This window comes from Phyllostomus discolor, chromosome X (genome assembly GCF_004126475.2).
Source record: "Phyllostomus discolor isolate MPI-MPIP mPhyDis1 chromosome X, mPhyDis1.pri.v3, whole genome shotgun sequence".
In the NCBI taxonomy this organism is placed as follows: Eukaryota; Metazoa; Chordata; class Mammalia; order Chiroptera; family Phyllostomidae; genus Phyllostomus; species Phyllostomus discolor.
In genome coordinates, this window is record NC_050198.1 from 26,630,229 (window position 1) to 26,652,138 (window position 21,910).

General features: G+C 37.3%; 1 long non-coding RNA gene across 1 annotated transcript; it reads left to right on the top strand.

The window, feature by feature from the left end:
- The first annotated feature begins 512 nt into the window (after positions 1-512).
- Positions 513-21,910, top strand: LOC118498514. Its single transcript, XR_004900995.1, has 3 exons — positions 513-601; positions 12,387-12,396; positions 21,899-21,910. It is a non-coding gene; the product is annotated as an uncharacterized LOC118498514 (long non-coding RNA).

The following is a 21,910-nucleotide window of genomic DNA, read 5'->3' on the forward strand; positions in this document are numbered from 1 at the left end:
AAATCCCATACTGTTTTTCACAGTGGCTGCACCAGTCTGCATTCCCACCAACAGTGTACTAGGGTTCCCACAGCCTTGCCAGTGCTTGTTGTTTGTTGATTTGTTTTTTTTTTAAGATTTTTTATATTTTTTTTAGAGAGGGAAGGGAGGGAGAAAGAGAGAGAGAGAGAGAGAAACATCAATGTGCGGTTGCTGGGGGTCATGGCCTGCACCCCAGGCATGTACCCTGACTGGGAATCAAACCTGTGACACTTTGGTTCGCAGCCCGTGCTCAATCCACTGAGCTATGCCAGCCTGGGCTGTTGATTTGTTTATGATGGTCATTCTCACTGGTGTGCAGTGTTATCTCATTGCAGTTTTAATTTGCATGTCTTTGATGGCTAGTGATGCTAAGCATCCTTTCATATGTGTCTGGGCCCTCTGTATGTCCTCCTTGGAGAAGTGTCTGTTCAGGTCCTTTTCCCATTTTTAATTGGGTTGTTTGTCTTCTTGGAGTGTAATCATGTAAGTTCCAAAACTGTTTTGAGCAGTGGAAAAAATATCTTGATAGGTATATTTCATCAAATGGAGAGTACTTCGAAGGTGACTGAAGTATCAGCATGTAAGAACACACAATTTTTTTAAGTTTTTAAATTCTGGCTTTTGGGTCCTCCCTTTTTTATATACAAATGTTATATCTTCTTGTCTAGTTGGCACCTTTGTCACTATATATGACCTTCTTTGTCTCTTGTACAGCCTTAGTCTTAAAGTCTACTTTGATATAAGTATGGTATCCCTGCTTTCTCTTGACTTCCATTGGATGGAGTATCTTTTTCTATTCTTTCACCTTGAGTCTGTGTATGTCCCTAAATCTTAAGGGAGATTCCTGTAGGCAGCATATAGTTTTGTTTCACTTCATTTTGTTTTCTGTCCATTCAGCCACTCTATGTGTCTTTCTATTAAAGAATTTATTTCATTTACATTTGAAGAAATTATTGATAGGTATGGAACTTACTATTGCCATTGTGTTGTTCTGATTGCTTTGTAATTCTTTTATTCTTTTCTTTCTCTCTTGTTCTGTTCTTTTATGTTTTGATAATTTTCTTTAGTAGTATGCTTTGATTCTTTTCTCTATATGTAGATACATACTAAATATAGAATGTATATACTATAATTTTTGCTTTGTGTTTACCATGGTGCTTACATAAAACATTTTATGTTTATAACAGTCTATTTTAAGCAGATAACACAATTTGTAATGTATATAAAATATCTACACTTATAAACTACCTGCCCACATTTCATGTTTTTGATTTCACAATTTACACATTCTTACATTGTGTATCCATTAACAAATTATTATAGTTTGAGTAATTTATGACTTTAGTTTTTAACTTGCATACTAGAGTTGTTAATGATTTACCCCAAATCATTATAATATTGGAGTGTTCTGAATTTAACTTTATATTTACCTTTACCAGTGCATTATACATTCTAATAGGTTTTTGTTACTTATTAGCAAGTTTTAATATCAGCTTAAAGAAGTCCCTTCAACATTTCTTGCAAGGCTCCTCTAGTGGTGTTGTATTCCTTTAGCTTTTGCATGTCTGGAAAACTATCTCTCAATCCTTAAACACGTATTTCACCTATTGGTGAAATAGAGTATTCCTGGTTTACAGTACTTTTCCCAACACCTTGAACATATTATGTCACTCCCTTCTTGCTTGCAAAGTTTCTGCTGAAAAATAATCTTATGGGGTTTCCCTTGGACATGTTATTTGCTTCTTTCTACATTTATGATTTTCTCTTGAACTTTTGACAATTTGATTATAATATCACAGTGTGAGACTCTTTGGAGTCATCTTATTTTGGTACTTCATGGGCTTCCTTGATTTGGATATTTTGCCTGCTCCCTCTGTGCTTAGCCCTGGGGTGATAGCTATAGAGAGTCCTCTAGAGCCCATTAAGAATTTTCCTTTTATTTTATATAGTGTTGTGCATCTTGTGAACACAAACCCCATTGACTTTCAGAGGTGGGTGTCTTAGGGACCTATCCCTCAAGTGAGAGTTTTTTTTTAAAGATTTTATGTATTTATTTATAGAGAGGGAAATGAGGGAGAGAGAGAGAGAGAGAGAGAGAGAGAGAGAGAGAGAGAGAGAGAGAGAAACATCAATGGTGTGGTTACTGGGGGCCGTGGTCTACAACCCAGGTATGTGGCCTGACTGGGAATCGAACCTGCGACACTTTGGTTCACAGCCTGCGCTCAATCCACTGAGCTACACCAGCCAGGGCTTAGAATGTTTTCCATAGTGGTTGTACCAGTCCGCAATCCCACCAGCAGTGCACTAGGGTTCCCTTTTCTCCACATCCTCTCCAACACTTGTTTGTTGCTTTGTTTATGATAGCCATTCTCACCGGTGTGAAGTGTTATCTCACTGTGGTTTTCATTTGCATCTTTCTTATGGCTAGTGATGCTAAGCATCCTTTCCTATGTTTCTGGACCATTTATATGTCCTCTTTGGAGAAGTGCTTGTTCAAATCCTTTGTCCATTTCTTAACTGGATTTTTTGTCTTCTTAGAGTGGAATTGTATGAGTTCTTTATATATTTTGGAGATCAAACCCTTTTCTGAGGTATCATTGGCAGACATGTTTTCTCATACAGTTGGTTCTCTTTTCATTTTAATACTGTTTTCTTTAGCCATATAGAAGCTTTTCATTTTGATGAAGTCCTGTTTGTTTATTCTTTCCTTTATGTCTCTTGCTCTAGGGGACATATCAGTGAAAATATTGCTGTGTGGAATATCTGAGATTTTCCCACCTAAGTTCTCCTCTAGGACTTTTATGATGCCACGACTTATATTTAAATCTTTTATCCACCTTGAATTTATTTTTGTTTTTGGTGAAAATTGGTAATCAAGTTTCAAGTTTTTGCATGTACCTGTCCAGCATTCCCAACACCATTTGTTGAAGAGGCTATTTTGACTCCATTTTATGCATCTGCTCCCCTTGTCACATATTAATTGACCCTAAGGACTTGGGTTTATTTATGGGCTCTCTGTTCTTTTTCATTGATCTATGTGTCTGTTCTGATGCCAGTACCAGACCTTTTTTATTACAGTGGCCTTGTAATACAGTTTGATATCAGGTATTGTAATTCTCCTACTTTGTTCTTTTTTCACAAAATTCCTGCAGCTATTTGGGGTCATCTATGCTTCTATATAAATTTTTGAAGGGTTTGTTCTATGTCTGTGAAATATGCCATTGGTACTTTAATAGCTATTGCATTGAATCTATAAATTGCTTTGGGTAGTATTGATATTTTGATGATATTCTTCCAATCCATGAGCATGGTACATGCTTCCATTTGTTTGTATCTTCCTTAATTTCTTTCTTCAGTGTTGTGTAGTTTTCTGAGCACAGATTACCTCCTTAGTTAGGTTTATTCCTAGGTAGTTTATTTTTCTTGTTGCTATATCAAATAGGATTGTTTTCCTGATTTCAACTTCTGATGTTTTATTGTTGGTGTACAAAAATGCCTTTGATTTCTCAATATTGACCTTGTATGCCACTGTTTTTGCAAAATTCATTTATTAGGTCAAACAGTTTTTTGGCCGAGTCTATAGGATTTTCTATGTACACTATTCTGTAATCTGCAAACATTGAGAGTTTTGTTTCCTACTTTGCAACTTGGAAGCCTTTTATTTGTTGTTCTTGTCTGATTGCTGTGGCTAGGACTTCCAATAGTATGTTAAATAGAAGTGGTGAAAGTGTACAACCTTGTCTTGTTCCTAATCTTAGAGGGAAAGTTTTTACTTTTTGCCCATTGAGTATGATGTTGGCTGTAGGTCTGTCATATGTGGCCTTTATTAAATTGAAGAATATTCCCTTTATATACACTTTGCTTGGTGCTTTAATCATAAATGGGTGCTGTACCTTATCAAATGCTTTTTCCACATCTGTTCATATGATCGTATGACTTTTGTCATTGCTTTCGTTTATGTGATATATTACATTTATCAATTTGCAAATATTGAACCATCCTTGTATCACTCTGATGAACCTCACTTGATGAAGGTGTATGATCTTTTTTAATGTATTGCTGGATGCAGTTTGCTAATATTCTGTTGAGGTTTTTAGCATCTATGTTCATCAGCAATATTGGTCTGAAGTTTTCTTTCTTTCTTGTGTCTTTATCTGGTTTTGGGTTTAGGGTGATGCTGGCTTCATTAAAAGACCTTGTGAGTCTTCTGTCTTCTTGGATTTTTTAAAATAGTTCATGAAGGATAGGGGTTAGCTCTTCCTTAAATGCTTCATAAAATTCTCCTGTGAAAATGTCTGGTTTAGGGCTTTTGTGTTGGAATTTTTTTGATTACTGCTCCAATTTGTTCAGCTGTTATTGGTCTGTTCAGGCTTTCAGTTTCTTCTTCTTTGAGTTATGGAAGATTACATTTTTTCTAGAAATGTGTCCATTTCACCTAGGTTTTCAAATTTCTTGGCATATAGTTCTTCATAGTAATTTCTTATGATCCTTTTTATTTCTGTGGTGTCAGTTGTAATTTTATCTCTTTCATTTCCGATTGTGTTTATTTAGGCCGTCTCTCTTTTTCTTAATGAGTGTGCTTAGAGGCTTGCCAATTTTGCTTATCTTTTCAAAGAACCAGCTCCTGCATTTATTGATCCTTAGAATTGTGCTTTTAGTCTCTATATCTTTTAATTCTGCTCTGATCTTGGTTATTTCCTTCCTTCTACTGCTCTGGGTTTTCTTTCTTGTTGTTCCTCAAGTTCTTGCAGGCACAGGGTTAGGTTGTTTATTTGAAATATTTCTATCTTTTTTTAGGTAAAACTATGAACTTCCCTCTGAGGACTGCCTTTGCTGAGTCCCATAAGTTTTATATTGTTGTGTGTTCATTTTCCTTTGTTTCCAGAAACTTTTTGATTTCTTCCTTGATCTCATTCTTGGCCCATTCACTCTTTAATAGTGTGCTATTCAATCTCCATGTGTTAGAGTGTTAATGAGTTTTTTAGTTTCTAGTTTCAGCCCCATGTGGTCAGAGAGCTTGATATGATTTCAATATTCTTGAATTTGTTGAGACTTGTTTTGTGTCCTGTCATGTGGTCTATCTTTGAAAATGTTTCATGTGCATTTGAAAAGAATGTGTATTTTGCCTTTTTGGGATGAAAAGCTCTATATATCCCAGTTGAGTCCATTTGATCTAGGATATTGTTCAATGCTGTGTTAACTTTGTTGATATTTGTTTGGAAGTTCTATCCATTTTTTAGAGTGGGGTGTTAAAATCTCCTACTATTGTGGTTTTGCTGTCAATATCTTTCTTGAAGTCCTCCAAGATTTTCCATATGTATTTGGGTGCTCCTTTGTTGGATTCTTATATGTTTGTAATGTTTATGTCTTGATGGATTCTTCCCTAGAGTATTATGAAGTGTTCTTCTGGGTCTCTTTTTATGACCCTCGTTTTAAAGTCTATTTTATCTGATATGAGTGTTGCTACCCTGATTTTTTTTCCTTGACCATTTGCTTGGAATATTTTATTTCCAACCCTTTCCTTACAGTCTGTGTTGGTCTTTTGTTCTGAGGTGGGTCTTTTGTAGGCAGCATATGTGTGGGTAATGTTTTCTTATCTATTTAGTTATTCTTTGTCTTTTGTTTTGACTGGAGCATTTAACCCATTAACATTTTAGGGTATGCTGATAGGTATTTGTTTATTTTTCCCCCTTTGTTCCTGCATTACTCTCTCTTTCTCTCCTTTTTTTTTTCTCTTCTTATAGTAGTCCTTTTAATATATCTTGTAGGGCTGTTTTGGTGGAGATGTATTCTTTCAGTCTTCTTTTGTCTGGGATAATCCTTATTTTGCCTTCCATTTTAGTTGAGCGCCTTGCCGGGTAGTGTAATCTTGGTTGTGAGCCTTTGTTTTTCATTGTTCAGCATATCTCTTGCCATTCTCTCCTAGATTGGAGTGTTTCTGTTGAGAAGTTAGTTGCTAGCCTTATTGGAGCCCTTTTGTATGTTACTTCTTGTTTCTCCTTTGCTGCTTTAAGATTATCTCTTTGTCTTTAATACTTGGCATTTTAATTATGATATGTTTTGGAGTTGGCCTGTTTGGGTTCATCTTGATTGGGAATCTCTGTGCCTCCGGACCTTGCATGATTTTTTTCTCTCAAGGCTTGGAAAGTTTTCTGTCGTTATTTTTTCAAACAGGGTTTCTATCCCTTGTTCCTTTTCTTCTCCTTCTGGTAGTCTTGCAACTTGAATGTTGGTTTGTTTTATGTTATCTTGGAGTTCCCTTAAGCTGTCTTCATATTTTTTAGTCTTTTTTTTCATGCAGCTGCTCTACCTGGGTGTTTCTTTCCACCTTGTCTTCCAGCTCACAAATTTGGTCCTCTGCTTCATCCAGCCTACTTGTAATTCCTTCCAGTCTGTTGTTTATTTCTGAAATCTTATTGTTCATTTCTTCCTGGTTTTTGTTTATAGTTTCTATTTCCTTTTTCATACTGTTGTAGTTCTCACTCAATTCCTTGTAGTTGTCTGAGTTCCTTGAACATCCTTATAACCATTATTTTGAATTCTCTATCTGATAGTTTGCTTATTTCCATTTCATTTAGCTCTTTTAGTGGGGAGGCTTCCATTCCTTTTGGTTGCAGGGTCTTTTTTAGTCTCCCCATTTTAGGTGACTCTTTTTGTTAGTTTCTGTGCTTCCTGATGTTTCACTTTGCTATCTGTCTTTGTAGGGTGAACTTTTATGGTAGGAATTCTATGGGATTCAGTGGTATGGCCTCTTTGATCTCCTTGTGTGAATGCTCTAGGTTTTCCCTTTCTTCTGTTTGTGTGGGCTCTTTCCTTATACTCGGTCTTTACCTTCTGGTGGGTTTTTGGTGGGTTTTCTCCTCCAGAAGGTATACTGATGTTTTCAGCTTCCCCTTGTCCTTCTATGTGATTGTGGCAGAGGGTAGGCAAAATGCCTTAAGATAGCAGGAGAGTATTCTATGGGATTTAATGTACCAACAAGTAGAGAGGAGATAGGAGATCCTTTGGGTAGTATAGTGTTAACAGTGATATTTCACCCAACTAGACACTTTTTATAAAAGGTGAGAGATAAGACTCTTGTTAGAGGGGAGGGGGATTGTGAGCTGAACCTAGAAAACAGGATGTTTGTGCAAGATTAGATTTAGTGAGAGTAAGGGATAGAAAGTAGGCAAAGTGTGCCTGAGAATAGAGTTAACCGCCACAGTAATAAAGCTCAGGAATAAAGTAAAATGGGCTAAGATTAGGGAGGATTGTTGTATAATATTCACAATTAGAATAACAATTATTTATAATAGTACTGGAACAACAATAATATGACAAGAAATATATGATTTAGATAACAATAATAGAAAGTACATGATCAAGAGTAGTGTGTTATTGGAACACAAGTGAAGTAAAAGAAGGAAAATTAAAATATAACATGAAAGAGAATAAGGAAAACCAGTGAAACAATGCAATTAGAGAAATGAAATAAAAAAAAACTAAACAGAAAGAAGAGAAATAAAAAAAATACTAATAAAATGAAAGAAGTAAAAATAATGAAAAAATAATAATAATACAAATAAACAATAAAATGCCAGTTCTATGGGATATCAAAGTGAAATTTGTCTCAGTTTCTCAGTTTTGGGATTAGCCTTGTGCTCCCTCTTTGGATCTGTCCCTGGACCTTTCACAACTGCAGGTTTTATTGTCTTGCTGTGGGGAAGAAATAAAAGAGAGAAGAAAGAAACAAAATAAGCCTCCTACTGACTTTAAACCCATTGAGCCAGTTCTGCTGGTCTTCCTGGATGCCACAGGAAGAGGGGAGCTGGGCTTTGCTTTTCTTCCTCCCTGTGGTTTTGCGAGGATGGGGGCCAAGTCTTGGCCCCAATAATTACAGTTGCATAGCTTCCAGTCCAGGTCTTCTGTGGGCTGCCAGGTCCCCACCATCTGTCTGTTCCAGGCCTGCACCTTTAATCCACTAGTTGCACCAAGGTCTGTGCGGTGTACCTCCTCCTTGCTCTTTGTGAACTCACCATGGCTGGAGCCCACCATGGCTGGATCCCACTGTTGGGCAAGCAGTGCCAGTCAGCCACTGGGTGTGGGGCACCACTCAACCTCTGGGCAAGCAGCAAAAGTCCAGTGCTGGCAAGTGGCTCAAATCACCCTTGGGGTGAGTGGTACTGTGAGCAGCCAGAATCAGTTGTAGGGCCAGTGGTGTCAGCCAGTCTCCAGGCAAGCAGGTGGAATCAGCCTTAGGTCAAACAGGGCAAATAACTTGCCTGGTGAACATCCTGAGCCCAGCAAGGGCACACAGCTCAAATCACCCTTGGAGTGAGCCAGCCACTGTTCAAGAGTTCCTTACAAAGCAGCTGTGAGCCTTCTTCTTCTTCTTTTTGTTTTTGAGTAAAAGCCTCTTGTTTAAGTCTGCTGTTCTTAACAATTAACAAGTGCCTGGCTTTTCATACAGCCCAACTTTCTAACCAGACTTGCGACTATCTGGGTCAGGGTCACATGGCCCAACTTTTCTCCCTTCTCCCGGTGTTGCCTGGCTCCACAATTTCTGTGACCTAGTTGGCATCCACAGTCCCAGCCGGTGTACACCACCTCTGTGTGTCTCCCACTTTGTCTCTATTCCCCCCAGTGACTTCCAATATCTGGGTCCTTCCTGGTGCCAGGATGCCCTCCCTACTCTGGTAGGGAAGGGAGCTGGTGATCTACCTCTCCTCCCAGTATTTGGGGGCCACAGCAGCTTAGGTCCCTGCACAGATTCCAGGGACCTTAGTGTCCCAACACAATCTCCTCATGTTTGTTTTTCAATGTCCTCTACAATTTTTGACCTCCAAACTTTATATAAGCTGGGATGCCACTGGCTGTTCACTCTGTTCTTCAGAAGATCAGCTAGGTGTTCCAGCTGGGCACAGAGAGAACTGGGCTCTGCTCCTACCTACATCCCACCATCTTCATTGTAGTTTTAATTTGCATCTCTCTGATGGGTAGTGATGCTGAGCATCTTTTCATATGTCTCTGGGCACTCTGTATGTTCTCCTTGGAGAAGTGTCTAAGTCCTTTGCCCATTTTTTAATTGCCTTGTTTGTCTTCCTGGAGTGGAGTCATGTGAGTTCTTTATATATTTTGGAGATCAAACCCTTGTGGGAGGTATCACTGGCAAAAATGTTTTCCCATATGATTGGTTTATTTGGATTTTAATGCTGTTTTATTTAGTCATGTACAAGCTTGCTTTCTATTTTGATGAGATCCCATTTGTTTATTTTTTCCTTGATGTCCCTTACTTGAGGGGACATGTAAATTACTAAAGTATTAATAAGCACCTTTCTAATACTTTAGGAAGAAAATTATCTTAATCTTTCACTATTAAGGAGATATTATGAAAAATTACATGATCACAAAATACATAATGCTTATCACTAAAATCAATCTGGGGGTAATATAATAACCAAATATTCTTTTGTGATTTAAAACCATTATCTAAATTGGTTGCTGAAAATAAAAGAAATTAAACATAATAATACCTGTAGAACCATTAATAATATCGTGGTCTCACTAAAAGTTATCTACAAGAATGCTCATCTAAAATTACAGGCATAATTCAAAAATCACAGAAGACTCAAAACAAAATGCAAAATGAAAGTCATGAAATCCATCAATTGCTGTAATATCAACTTACATTTACATGGTGACTTACACTTTGAAATAAAATTTCACAGATATTTTCTTAATATAATAATCCTTTGAAGTAGGTGAATATGCACCATTATTGCTGTTTTTCATATTAATGCATTGGGACTCAGAGATGTTGTGTAACACAGCTATGTTATACCTTTAATTCACTTTTCCTGACTTCAGAGTAAGTGTTTTTCTTCTATTTCTGCAGATCATAGCTGTTAATATTGATTATACAGTGCCCATTGGAAATCATCTCAAGTTGCCCAAGGAGCTCAAATATTTACCCATATAAAATGTGTGTGTGAGAGAGAGAGAGAGAGAGACAGAGAGAGACAGAAAGACAGAGAGACTGACCCTTGGGCTAATAATGTTTTGCTATTCTGTGGCATTGTGGACTGAACTGAACCATGTGGTAATTATATTTTTGTGTGTACTTTCACTTTGCATCTGAGCTACACTTGCGTTTGCATTTGTGAAAAAATACAGTAGAATTGTTGCTGTGCCAGTTCTGTGCCTAACCCTTAAGAAGGCCTGACATCTATCTCTGGGTGGTGTGGCTCAACAGATTAAGTGCTGGCCTGAGAACCAAAGGGTCACTGGTTTGATTCCCAGTCAGGGCACATGCCTGGGTAGGGTTCCAGGTCTCCAGTGGGGGGTATGCAAGAGGCAATCACACATTGGTGTTTCTCTCTCTCTCTTTTTCCCTCCCTTCCCCTCTCTCTAAAAATAAATAAATAAAATCTTTAAACAAAAAAGAAGGTCTGGCATCTGCTTTGTGCTCATGAAATCCTGGGATATCATAAAGAAAGTCTGACTATTCTGCTGGAGGAGCTACCTGCATAGAGAGATCATGCGGAGAGGCCACCTGCAAAGGGAAAGTCTCTGAGGTCACACAGAGAGAGAAAGACGCCCAGCCAGCCATAACAGAATCCTGGCTGAGCTCAACCCTCAACCAGTCTGCCTGGTGAATTCAGCCACACTAATGACCACTGGGGGACTAACAGAAGAACCCTTGACTGAGCACAACCCAGGTCACAGAATTGTGAAAAAAATAAATGAATGTTATTTTAAAGTACTATTTTTTTTGCAGTGGTTTGCTACACAGCAATAGATATCTGAAATAAATGTCTAAGCAGTCAGCTTCATTAGTCTTCCCAAGTACAGTTATTGAATGAGCATGTATTCCCCAGCCCTATATCTCAAAGTACTGATGACAGTTATATGGTTTCTGCATTGTATACTTTTTATAATCATGAAAAAAGGCTTCCCTGAAAGACCAAAAAGATTTATGAAATTGACTATTTTTACAGCAATACTGCTGCTAATTTTTTGAAAAAAAAAAAAAAAAAAAAAGGCCCAGGAACATGGTGGATGCCTAGATATGAAATGACACTCCATAAACTTGCAATTTCATTTCCCACCCATGAATGTATTTCCATACTATGAGAAGTGCTGTGCATTTGTGCACTTTTGATTCTGAGAATGTCATTTGGGAAAAGATAGCAGCAGCTTAGACATGAAACCATAGGTTTGCAAATTAGAAAATTTTCAACACTGTTCATTAGTGAAATCAATGAGGCTTTTAAAGGACTGAAAAAAAACTGTCAAGATATGAGAAAATAAGAATGATGAGATGAGTGGGACTTTAGGAACCTAGGGGTGAATGTCGGGGAGGCCCATCACACTGAGTATCTTTTTACATGCCTCAAACAGACTAGCGGCAGTCATATCAACCACATCAACTGTTTTGCCTGTAAGTCATTTGCAACTTCTGAGCACTTGTAACATGCCCTTTTGGGTCATTTTTTGGCTTATTTTTCTTCAGATTAAAACTGCATCAGATATTGAGAGATTCCCTTCAACTGTGCGATTTTTTAAAAAGTCACTTTAAGAGGGTTAACATGCTGTTAATTTAAGCCTCGATGCAGAAAATGTTCATGATTTACTTAATAAGAGAACATGATTTGCGGGGGAGGGCAAGGCCTAAACTGATAGATCATAGAATCTATTTGTTTCAGCTCTTTCATCTCACTCTCCAATCACTTGTGCTAGTTCTTCTTGAAGTAGCTGATGTTTGTTGAGAAACTACCAGAGGGCAAAGAGAAGCATAACACACAGCCCCTGACTTCAAGGAGCTACAGTTTACTTTTGGAAACAGTGATGTAGGAGGGTTTAAACCATTCTGAGCCAGAGAGCCTCAGTGGAGGTAATGATGAAATCAATCTCTTCTTCATTTGGAAAAATGGGCTCAAATGAAATATGCAAATTGGTTTCCTCTCATATTTTTTTTTGCCAATAGATAGCAAGTTTCCCTAGTCCACACCTCTTTTTAGTTACCAGAAATTCTTACAATCTTGAAATATATCAACTTCTCTTTAGTAACTTACATTAAATGGTGCCTTACAGTTGAAAATAAAAATGAAATTTTACATGTATTTTTCTTAACAAAATAATTCTAAAGGTATAGTAAAGCATAAACTATTGTTCCTATTTTTGGATTAATTAATTGATTGAGAGAGGTCCACACAATGTATCTAAAGTCAAAAGATTATATATTCATAGATAATAGGTTGTTGAATTTGAGCAAAATCTCCCCAGAAATAAATCTTATTCTGTCCAGTTATCCCAATTAGGAATAAGAGGGGGCAGTTATGAAAGAGTAGAGCATTTATATGAAAAGAAAGATGAATATCCTGGAGTGTATTGAGTGTAACTGTTCTTGTGGAAAAAGCTCAGAAGTCATGTGTTTGCTGGGATTCCATTAGAAAGGAGTCAGTCACTCTATATCTCATTTTTAAGTGGGTATCAGAAAATATACAGAACTGCCAACACAAAGTAGAAAAGGAATGATAGTACTAACATGGTGGAAGGCTTCTGTTCTTTCCAGTGTTGAAATGATTGATGTTTCCCAGCTTGTAAGATAGTATTAGACTTACCATGACTAGTTTGTTTTCACTGTGGTGTACATACACACATATGCATGTTCATACACACTCTACCATCTTTATCTACTCTATTTAGTGGACACATAACCTGAAAAGAAAATTAGGCCCTTTTTTTCATCTATACCATACTGTTTTTCTGAGAAGCTTTCAGCACCACGTTGAATAGAACAAGAATAAACTACACTATTTTGCAGAATCACAACTGTCCTCATGGTTGAGTTATAGAGCAGAATCTCCCATTTTATCAAACTCCATAGCATCCTTCAGAACTGATTGAAGAATATATATTTTCATAACAAATCTGATGCATAAACTGGAGTAACAGAGCATTCAGTTTGAATTCCTAGTCTCTAGTAAATGATTCAAACTCTTTGAGCCTCAGTTGTTTTTTTAGTAAAATGGAGATAATCAAAATACAGTCTAATTGCTTCTTTATGGGAGCTTAACCATGTTAGAAATTCCTTGATATTACTTCAACATGCAAGTAACAAGTTTACTGTAAATATGGAATTGTTCTTATTTTTCCCCAATGGTCCTGTGGACTCAAATAAGAGATAAAATGTGCATCCTGTGTATACTGACATTTTCCCCTCCTCCTATTTTTTTTTCATGAGAGCTAAAGGGAAGATACAGTTAATCCAACTATGGCAGATAAATAAGACTCCTCCATAACTCAGGCCACACTAGGTTTGTTTCTAGCTGTCTTTAATTCTCTGATTCTTCACCACTCTAAAATAAGATAGAGAGTTGCTTTGGCAGAAATCAAATGTGCAAAAATATTTTACCATCTTCTGGAATACTTTTGGATGTTATTCCTCCAGAAGCACTCATTATTAAAAATGTGTATTTAACATCAACAATATATCAGATTCTGTTCAAAACATCGCTGTCTTACAGTTACTACTTAAACAAAAATGGAAAGCATTTATTGCATTTAATAATGGGCAAGAGTTAGCTGTATCTGTGAATTTGGTTATTATTATACTATTTTTTCCCTCTGAGGAGGAAAAAGTTATTTAAGGTAAAACTGTGTTTCTTATTTAGAATATGCACAATGCTTAACACAGTGCCTTTCACATAGTAGATGCTAAAAATGTTACTTGATCAACAAAATTGTGAAGGCCTGTTTCATCCTCTAAATTTCAAGTTTCATAAGGGGCACTGACAGGATTTACTATTTCATAATTACTAGGTATGTAAACACCTGTTAGTTTTTATTTTCAATGCCAGGCCTCTAATGCCCCAGTCTAGATTTGGAAAATTGCCTACTATAAATGCAGAAACAACAGATATTTATTTTCTCAGCATCCCTTGCAACTTCAGTACTGTCAGGTGACCCAGTTGGACCAGTTCAAAGTTGATAATGCTAAGACTCCAGGACTATAGATAAGTCATTTCCAGTAGCAATATTTATCATTCCAGAAGTGGCAATGGTAGCCAAGTTAGTAGTGCAGGCTATGGTGGCCAATATTCATAGAGGTAGCAGAAATCCTTTCCCCAAACCCTCATAGTTCTCATTCCTGTGACAAGATCTTGTCCATCTGTTTTCCAAGCCTGATTCTATAGATTTCCAAGTAATTATAGAGCAGCAATATACTTTCAATGGGGGTTTCTTCTGCTTAAACCTAGCAGGGAAATTCTTGTTGCTTCCAGGATAAGAAGCCTAGTTGATTGATACATAAGGCCTTCAGCCTCTCCATAATAGATATTAAATAAATACACTGTACTTCATTTACCATAAACCATTCTTTGTTCCATACATAAACAATTCTAACTCCATATTCTTTTATGTTTTTAACTGTTTTTGTGTGCTAATCTTATGTGATATTACAGGAAAATTACTTTTCCTTTTTAACTCCTGGGACATAGTAGGGTGCTTAAAAAGAGTGCATGCTGAATAAATATTTTCTAAATGATATCATCTAAATAACGTCAGAAAAACAGTCATTAACATATGACTCAATAAAAGATAGATGTCATTCTTTCTGGACTGAGGTAGAGAATATATTAGTTACTTAAAATTAAAATTCAGAGCCATATAAGAAAAATACAAGATTTAATTCAAATTGTTTTGAATTTAGTCAAATCAATTTTTGTAACTACAGTCATTTAAAAATAATTTTATTGATTATACTATTACAGTTGTCCCATGTTTTCTCCTCTTTATTCCCCTCGGCCCTACACCACCCCTCCCACCAGCAATCACCTACCTTAGTTTATGTACATGAATTGTACATATAAGTTTTTTTTGCTTCTCCATTTCTCATACTATTCTTAACCTCCCCCTGTCTATTTTGTACCTACCATTTATGTTTCTTATCCCCTGTACCTTTTCCCTCATTCTCCTCCCTCCCCATCCCTGCTGATAACCCTCCATATGATTTCCATTTCTGTGATTCTGTTCCTGTTCTAGTTTGCTTTTTTTTTTTTTAGGTTCAGTTGTTGATAGTTGTGAGTTTGCTGTCATTTTACTGTTTATACTTTTAATCATCTTCTTTTTCTTCTATAAGTCCCATTCACATTTCATATAATAAGGGCTTGGTGATGATGAACTCCTTTAATTTGACCTTATCTGGGAAGCACTTTATCTGCCTTTCCATTCTAAATGATAGTTTTGCTGGATAGAGTCATCTTGGATGTAGGTCCTTGCCTTTTATGACTTGGAATACTTCTTTCCAGCCCCTTCTTGCCTGTAAGGTTTCCTTTGAGAAATCAGCTGATAGTCTTATGGGAACTCCTTGGTAGGCAACTGTCTCCTTTTCCCTTGCTGCTTTTAAGACTCTCTCCTTATCTTTAATCTTGGGAAATGTAATTATGATGTGCCTTGATGTGTGCTTCCTTGGAGCCAACTTCTTTGGGACTCTCTGAGCTTCCCTGGACTTCCTGGAAGACTTTTCCTTTGCCTGTTTGGGGAAGTTTTTCATCATTACTTTTTCAAATAAGTTTTCAACTTCTTGCTCTTCCTCTTCTCCTTCTGGCATCCCTATAATTCAGAGGTTGGAACGTTTAAAGTTGTCCCAGAGGTTCCTAAGCCTCTCCTCATTTTTTTGATTTTTTTTTTCTTCATTCTGTTTTGTTGAATGTTTATTTCTTCCTTCTGGTCCAAATTGTTTATTTGAGTCCTGATTTCCTTCCTTTCACCGTTGGTTTCCTGTACATTTTCCTTTACTTCACATTGCATAGCCTTCACTTCTTCCTCTAGGTTGTGACCATACTCAACCATTTCTGTGAGCATCCTGATTACCAGTGTTTTGAACTCTGCATCTGATAGGTTGGCTATCTCATCATTGCTTAGTTCTGTTTTTGGAGCTTTGATCTGTTCTTTCATTTGGGCCATAATTTTTTGTCTCGGCATGCCTGGTATGTAGTAAGGGGTGGAGCCTTAGGTATCCACAAGGGTGATGCAGCCCATATCTCTACATTGTGGCACTGTATGTGGGTGAGGGGTATGAGAGGGAACAATGTCACTAGCTTGGCTCTCGGCTGGCTTTCCATCACTTCCCCCACTACTCACAAGCAAATTGGGCCCTTCTGGTATTGATTTCCAGGTGGTTGGGTTTGTGTACAATCTAGGACCCTTTGGATCTCTCCAATGCACTCTCCTGTGAGGCCAGGAGTTTCTCCTACTGCCACTGCAACCTCCACAGTTTTCACTGTGAGGTTTTTTAGTCAGAGTTTTTTGAGGCTTTATTTCCCTGTACTGGATCCCTGGGTTGCGTCGTCTGTCTCATTTCCCAGTTGTTACTCCTTATCTGCATGGAAATGTGGGACCATCCTGCCTGCCAGCTGCTGCCTCACCCAGTCCACCAGCAACTGCCTTGCTGTGAGTCCTCTGTGCCCCAGATGCCCACCTCTACCCCTCCTACTAGTCTTGGTGAGTGTTTTTTTTTTTTTCCTTGAACTCCTTGGTTGCTGGACTTCTATACAGTTGCATTTTCTGGAAGTTTTGGTTATTTTTTGTTTTTAAATTTGTTGTTGTCCTTCTTTAGGTTATGCAAGGAGGTAAAGTGAATCTACCTGTACCTCCATCTTGGCCAGAAGACCTAGACAGTCTTAACATAGAGACTGCTTGGAGGTGTAGGCCTTCAGGCTAGAATTAGATAAAATGAGAATGAAAGGATAGGTTTTCAGTGTCATTGGTCTAATTTCATTGTTAGATTAATAGTGCATGCTCTCTTTTTTTTCTCCTTCTCTCATACCCTTAGCATATTCATATAACAAAGTCAGAGAGAATGGCTTTGGGATTGACTGCAAAGAGATTAAAGAAAAGATGGGGAAAGGGATGTTGTGAGAGAGATAGCTCTGAAACTACCTTGACTATGAAAATGGACCTGGGTATATTATCTTTTTAATGTATTGTTGTATGTGGTTTGATAGTATTTTGTTGAGGATTTTAGCATCTATGTCATTAGAGATATTGGCCTGTAATTTTCTTTCTTTGTTGTGTCTTTACCTGGTTTTGGAATTAGGATAATAATGGCCTCATTAAAAGAGTTTGGGAGTCTTCCTTCTTCTTGAATTTTTAGAATTGTTTGAGCAGGATAGGTGTTAGTTCTTTGAACGTTTGGTAAAATGTGCTGTGAAGCCATCTGGTCCAGAGATTTTGTGTGTTTGTAGTTTTTTGATTATTGCTTCAATTTCACTAGTTGTTATTGGTCTGTTCCTGATTTATATTTGGAATGTTGTATGTTTCTAGAAATTTATCTCTTTCATCTAGGTTGTCCAATTTCTTGGCATATATTTGTTCGTAGTAATTTCTTACAATCCTTTGTATTTCTGTGGTATCAGTTGTTACTTCTCTTTCACTTCTGATTTTATTTATTTGGTTCCTCTCTATTGTTTTTCTTGATGAGTCTGGTTAATGGTTTGTTAATTTTATTTTTTCAAAGGACCAGCTCCTGGATTCATCAGCCCTTTGAATTTTTTTTCTTAGTCTCTATGTCATTTAATTCTGCTCTGATCTTGATATTTTCTTCCTTTTGCTTGCTCTGGGTTTTGTTTTTAGTCATTCCTTTAGTTCTTATAGATGTGGGGTTAAGTTGTTTATTTCAGATTTTTCTATATTTTTTAAGTAGGTCTGTATTGCTATGAACTTCCCTTTTAGGGTTGCCTTCACTGTGTCCCACAGGCTTTGGGTTGTGCCCATCAATAGGTGAATGGATGAAAAAAATGTGGTATATTTACAAAATAGAATACTATGCAGCATAAAGAAAGAAGAAGGGATTTCTACCCTTTATGACAGCATGGATGGAACTGGAGAATATTATGCTAAGGGAAATGAACCAGTTGGTACAAGAAAAATACCATATGGTCTTGCTTATAAGAGTAATCGAATAAAAAAAATAAACTAATAAGAAAAACAGAACCAGAGACATGAAAACAGGGAACAGACTGACAGTTGCCAGAGGAAAGGGGGAAGAGAGGAATCATGAGAAGAAGAAGAAGGGATTAGTCAAAGAACATATGTGAATGACCCATGGACACAGACAACAGTGTGGGGATGGACTGTGGGAGCAGGGGCCTCCCTGGGCAGAGGACAGCAAAGGGGAGAAATTGGAACAACTGTAATAGAATAAACAAGAATTTTTTAAAAAGAGAAGAAAATAGACCTGGGGACTGAGTTGTATGTTCTGGAGTGGAACTCTGGTGGCCAGCTTGGGTGTGTGTATGGGGAACTGTTTTTGTCAGAACAGAGAAGACATTATCTGCATTTAAATAATCAGAAGGTGATCTTACAGGTGTCAATGTTATAAATCAAGGTTAAGCATCTCATTCTTTTTTGTATTCATTCAATAATCATGTACTAAAGACTTGTTTAGTGCCATGCATTGCTCTAGGCTCTGGAGACACAACAATGAATATAGCAGATACAATCCTGGACTCAGCTTATATTCTGTAAGAGAGGACTAAGCCATCAAAGAAGCAGAAATATATTTTAGGTATGAGATAGTGATTTGTTGTAAAGAAAAGTAGAATAGGGAGATAAAGGATGATGGTGGCTGCTATTTTGGGAAGAGTTATTCAAGAAGTTCTTCTTCTGAGGTGGCCACATTTAAGAAGAGATTTGAATAAAGTAAGTAAGTATAAGAAGGGCACTTCATAGAAAGGACAGAGCAAGGGCAAAGTTCCCGAGGCATGATTGTACTTTGCTTGCCTGTGGAACAGCAAGGAAGCTAGTTTACCCGGAGTTGACTGAAACAGTAGAAAAGTGAATGATAGGAGAAGAAGTAGAATGTATTGGGCATTGTGATGTGCTGACCATGTCTACTTTAATGGACTTGTTTCCAAAGCTTTGGAATGCTATAGATAGACCTTTCAGGGACTGCTCCAGCTGCTGAGAGCCATCTCAGTCATGGTTGTGTCCCTACCCAGGGTTGCCCACATCTAATGACTGATCAGTGAAAGAGTATAAAAGCCCAGCATCTTGGTCTAACTTAAGACAACTCTAAAGGGCCATTCTGGTTCCAGAGTTCTCCATTAGGTTGGCCAAGACTATTGTTAACTTATACTGCATTTGACTGACCCCTTCTGTCCACTCTTGCTTTGTGCCTCTCTTTCCACAGATATTGATTCCAAGAACACTCCCTAGTATATACCCTGACCTCCAAACTCCATCTCATATAGGGAATCCAACCTGCAACATAGTTATATAAGGAATTGTGTAGGTGATTAAAAGTGTTATGGAAAGATGATAGGGTTCTGAGCAGAGGAGTGACATAATCAGACCTATTTTAAAGGGGTTACTTGGCTGCTGTATGCAGAGGAGACTGTAAGAGTAAGAGAAAATGTTGGGATGGTACTGCAGTAATACATGCAAGAAATGATGGTGACTCATACTACAGAAGCAATGATGGAGGTGATGACAAATGAATGGTTTCAGGATATATTCTAAAGACATAGCTAAAAGGATTAAGCCATGCTTTTTAGCCCATCAGAAGGGCCATAAACCTCAATAATTAATATCAGAATCAAAAGTGTTGATTAAAATATGGCTAAATATTTTACAAGCACAATTATTATTTAAAATGCATGACAGCACTAATAAGAATCAAGTCACCTCTTATATTCATCACTCAAATTATTTGTTTACATCACAGGAACAAATATTACTGGCTTATCTGGTGAAATGCCCAGTTAGTGCTAGGGAGCTATGCACTCTTTATATCAGGGGTCAGCAGACTACAATCTACAAAACAAATATGACCCACTGCATGTTTTCTTATGGACTAGAAGCTAATCATGGCTTTTACATTTTTAAATGGTTAGAAAAAATCAAAGCATGAATATTTCATGACATAGAATTATATAACATTTGACTTTCAGTGTCCACATAAGTTTAATTGGCACATGGTTAAACTCATTTATTTATATGTAGTCAATGACTGCTTTTGCTCTATAAGAACAGTGTCAAATACCGTGACAGAGACTATGTCACCCAGAAAGCCTAAAATAGTTACTAGCTAGCACTTATAATAAAATTTTGCTGACCTCTCATTTATCTCAAAGAATCTAGGATCACTTGGTGGAATTCTCAATTAGTGTTAGTGGGGCTGGTAGTGTATTCACTTACTTTAATATTGTTCCTGATAGATACCAAGCTGATGAGCAATCATTTAGAGTCAATTTGTTCAGTTTATTCAAAGGACTATTGAATTCTGGATTTTTCTGTGATTCTTTTTGCTCATTTCAAAGTCTATTGTGATACTTTTAGTGTTATGTGGCTCTATTATTATAAAACATAGGTTTGGGACCTATTTCACTGACTTTGTAACTTTGAACTAGTCATACCCACTATGCAGCATGCAATAATAAGCAGAAGTAAACAGCAAATATTTCAGTACTGTTGTTAACAGTTTTCTATGGCATGTGCTCCAATTTCTCCTGCTTGCGACCCTTATCCCTGTCCCTCGTGTTTTTCTCTTGCCTCAGCAATTTGGACTTGACATTTAGACTTGATCCTCCAAGTATTTATCTCTATGGATTTTGACTCATGCTTCATTATTGGTATTTCTGTTCATAGCTGTCCAATCAGAAGCCCTAGATTAGCTCTGGTACCCAGAGCTCTACATCAGCGCTGGCCTCCCTACATGACTCCTCCCTGTCACTAGAGTCTGCCTCACCAACTGTCTGTCCTTCAACCAAGCTCCTATTGTTGCTGTATGGTCATCTACTCTTTGTATAGATATATGTCAGGAAACCCTACACTGAGCTTTCCTTTCTTCATTCTCCCTCCTTTGAGCTCTTCTTGACATCCACTACTCTTATGCTCTTCCCTTTTGACTATGGTTCCATACTTACCAACAGAGGCCTCTTGGGCCTCTAAGAATGCATAAATTAACATATTTTGCTCACTACAGGGCCTATAAATTTACTTATATAATTATAACAATAAACATCGTTATTACAGGTCATATTTACCGAGCACATAATTCTGGATCTGATGGTGTATATATCAGCTCAGGTTGTCATAACAAAGTACCACAGGCCGAGTGCCTTAAACAACAAAAAAATTATTATTCACAGTTCTAGATGATAGAAGTTCAAGATCAAGGCACAGGCAGTTTGGTTTCTCCTGGAGTTTCTCTCCTTGGCTTGTAGATGGCTGCCTACTCATTGTGTCCTCACATGGTCTTCATTCTGTGCATGTATATCCCTGGTGTCTCTACCTTTCCTTATAAATCTGCCAGTCCTATTGCATTAAGGCCCTACCTATAACCTCATTTAACCTTAATTACCTCCTTAAAAGGCCTGTCTCAAAATATAGTCACATTGGGGTTAGAGTTTTAACATAATTTTTTTTAACTTTTCAATATTTGTTATTTGCTTAAAATAAGTTCAACATGAATTTTGAGGGGACATAATTTAGTGCATAGCAGTTTATAGATAAAATCTCATTTAATTCTCTCAGCAACTCCAGAAGGATAATAGGTGCTCTTACCATATACATTTTACATATGTGGAAACTGAGATTTACTGAGCACAAGATTAACTTCTGGTGATTTCAGGCAGATGTAGTACTGAATCCCAGGTCTAAGTGAATCTATAGCTTATATTTAAAATCTCTTTTGTTTATATACTCTCAAGAATTATTTACCTCTTTCATAGGATTTACATCAGGTTACTGTAGTCAATTGCATATGGGTCTTTTTCTTCCATTAGCTGTAAGTTCCTTGGTGACCTCTAAGGCTATTTTAGCAAGGCCTTTGTAGCCCACAATGATCTGTTCAATTGCAAGCCTGTATTGACCCTGGCTTTTTGTGGAAGAGTTCTGGGAGGCT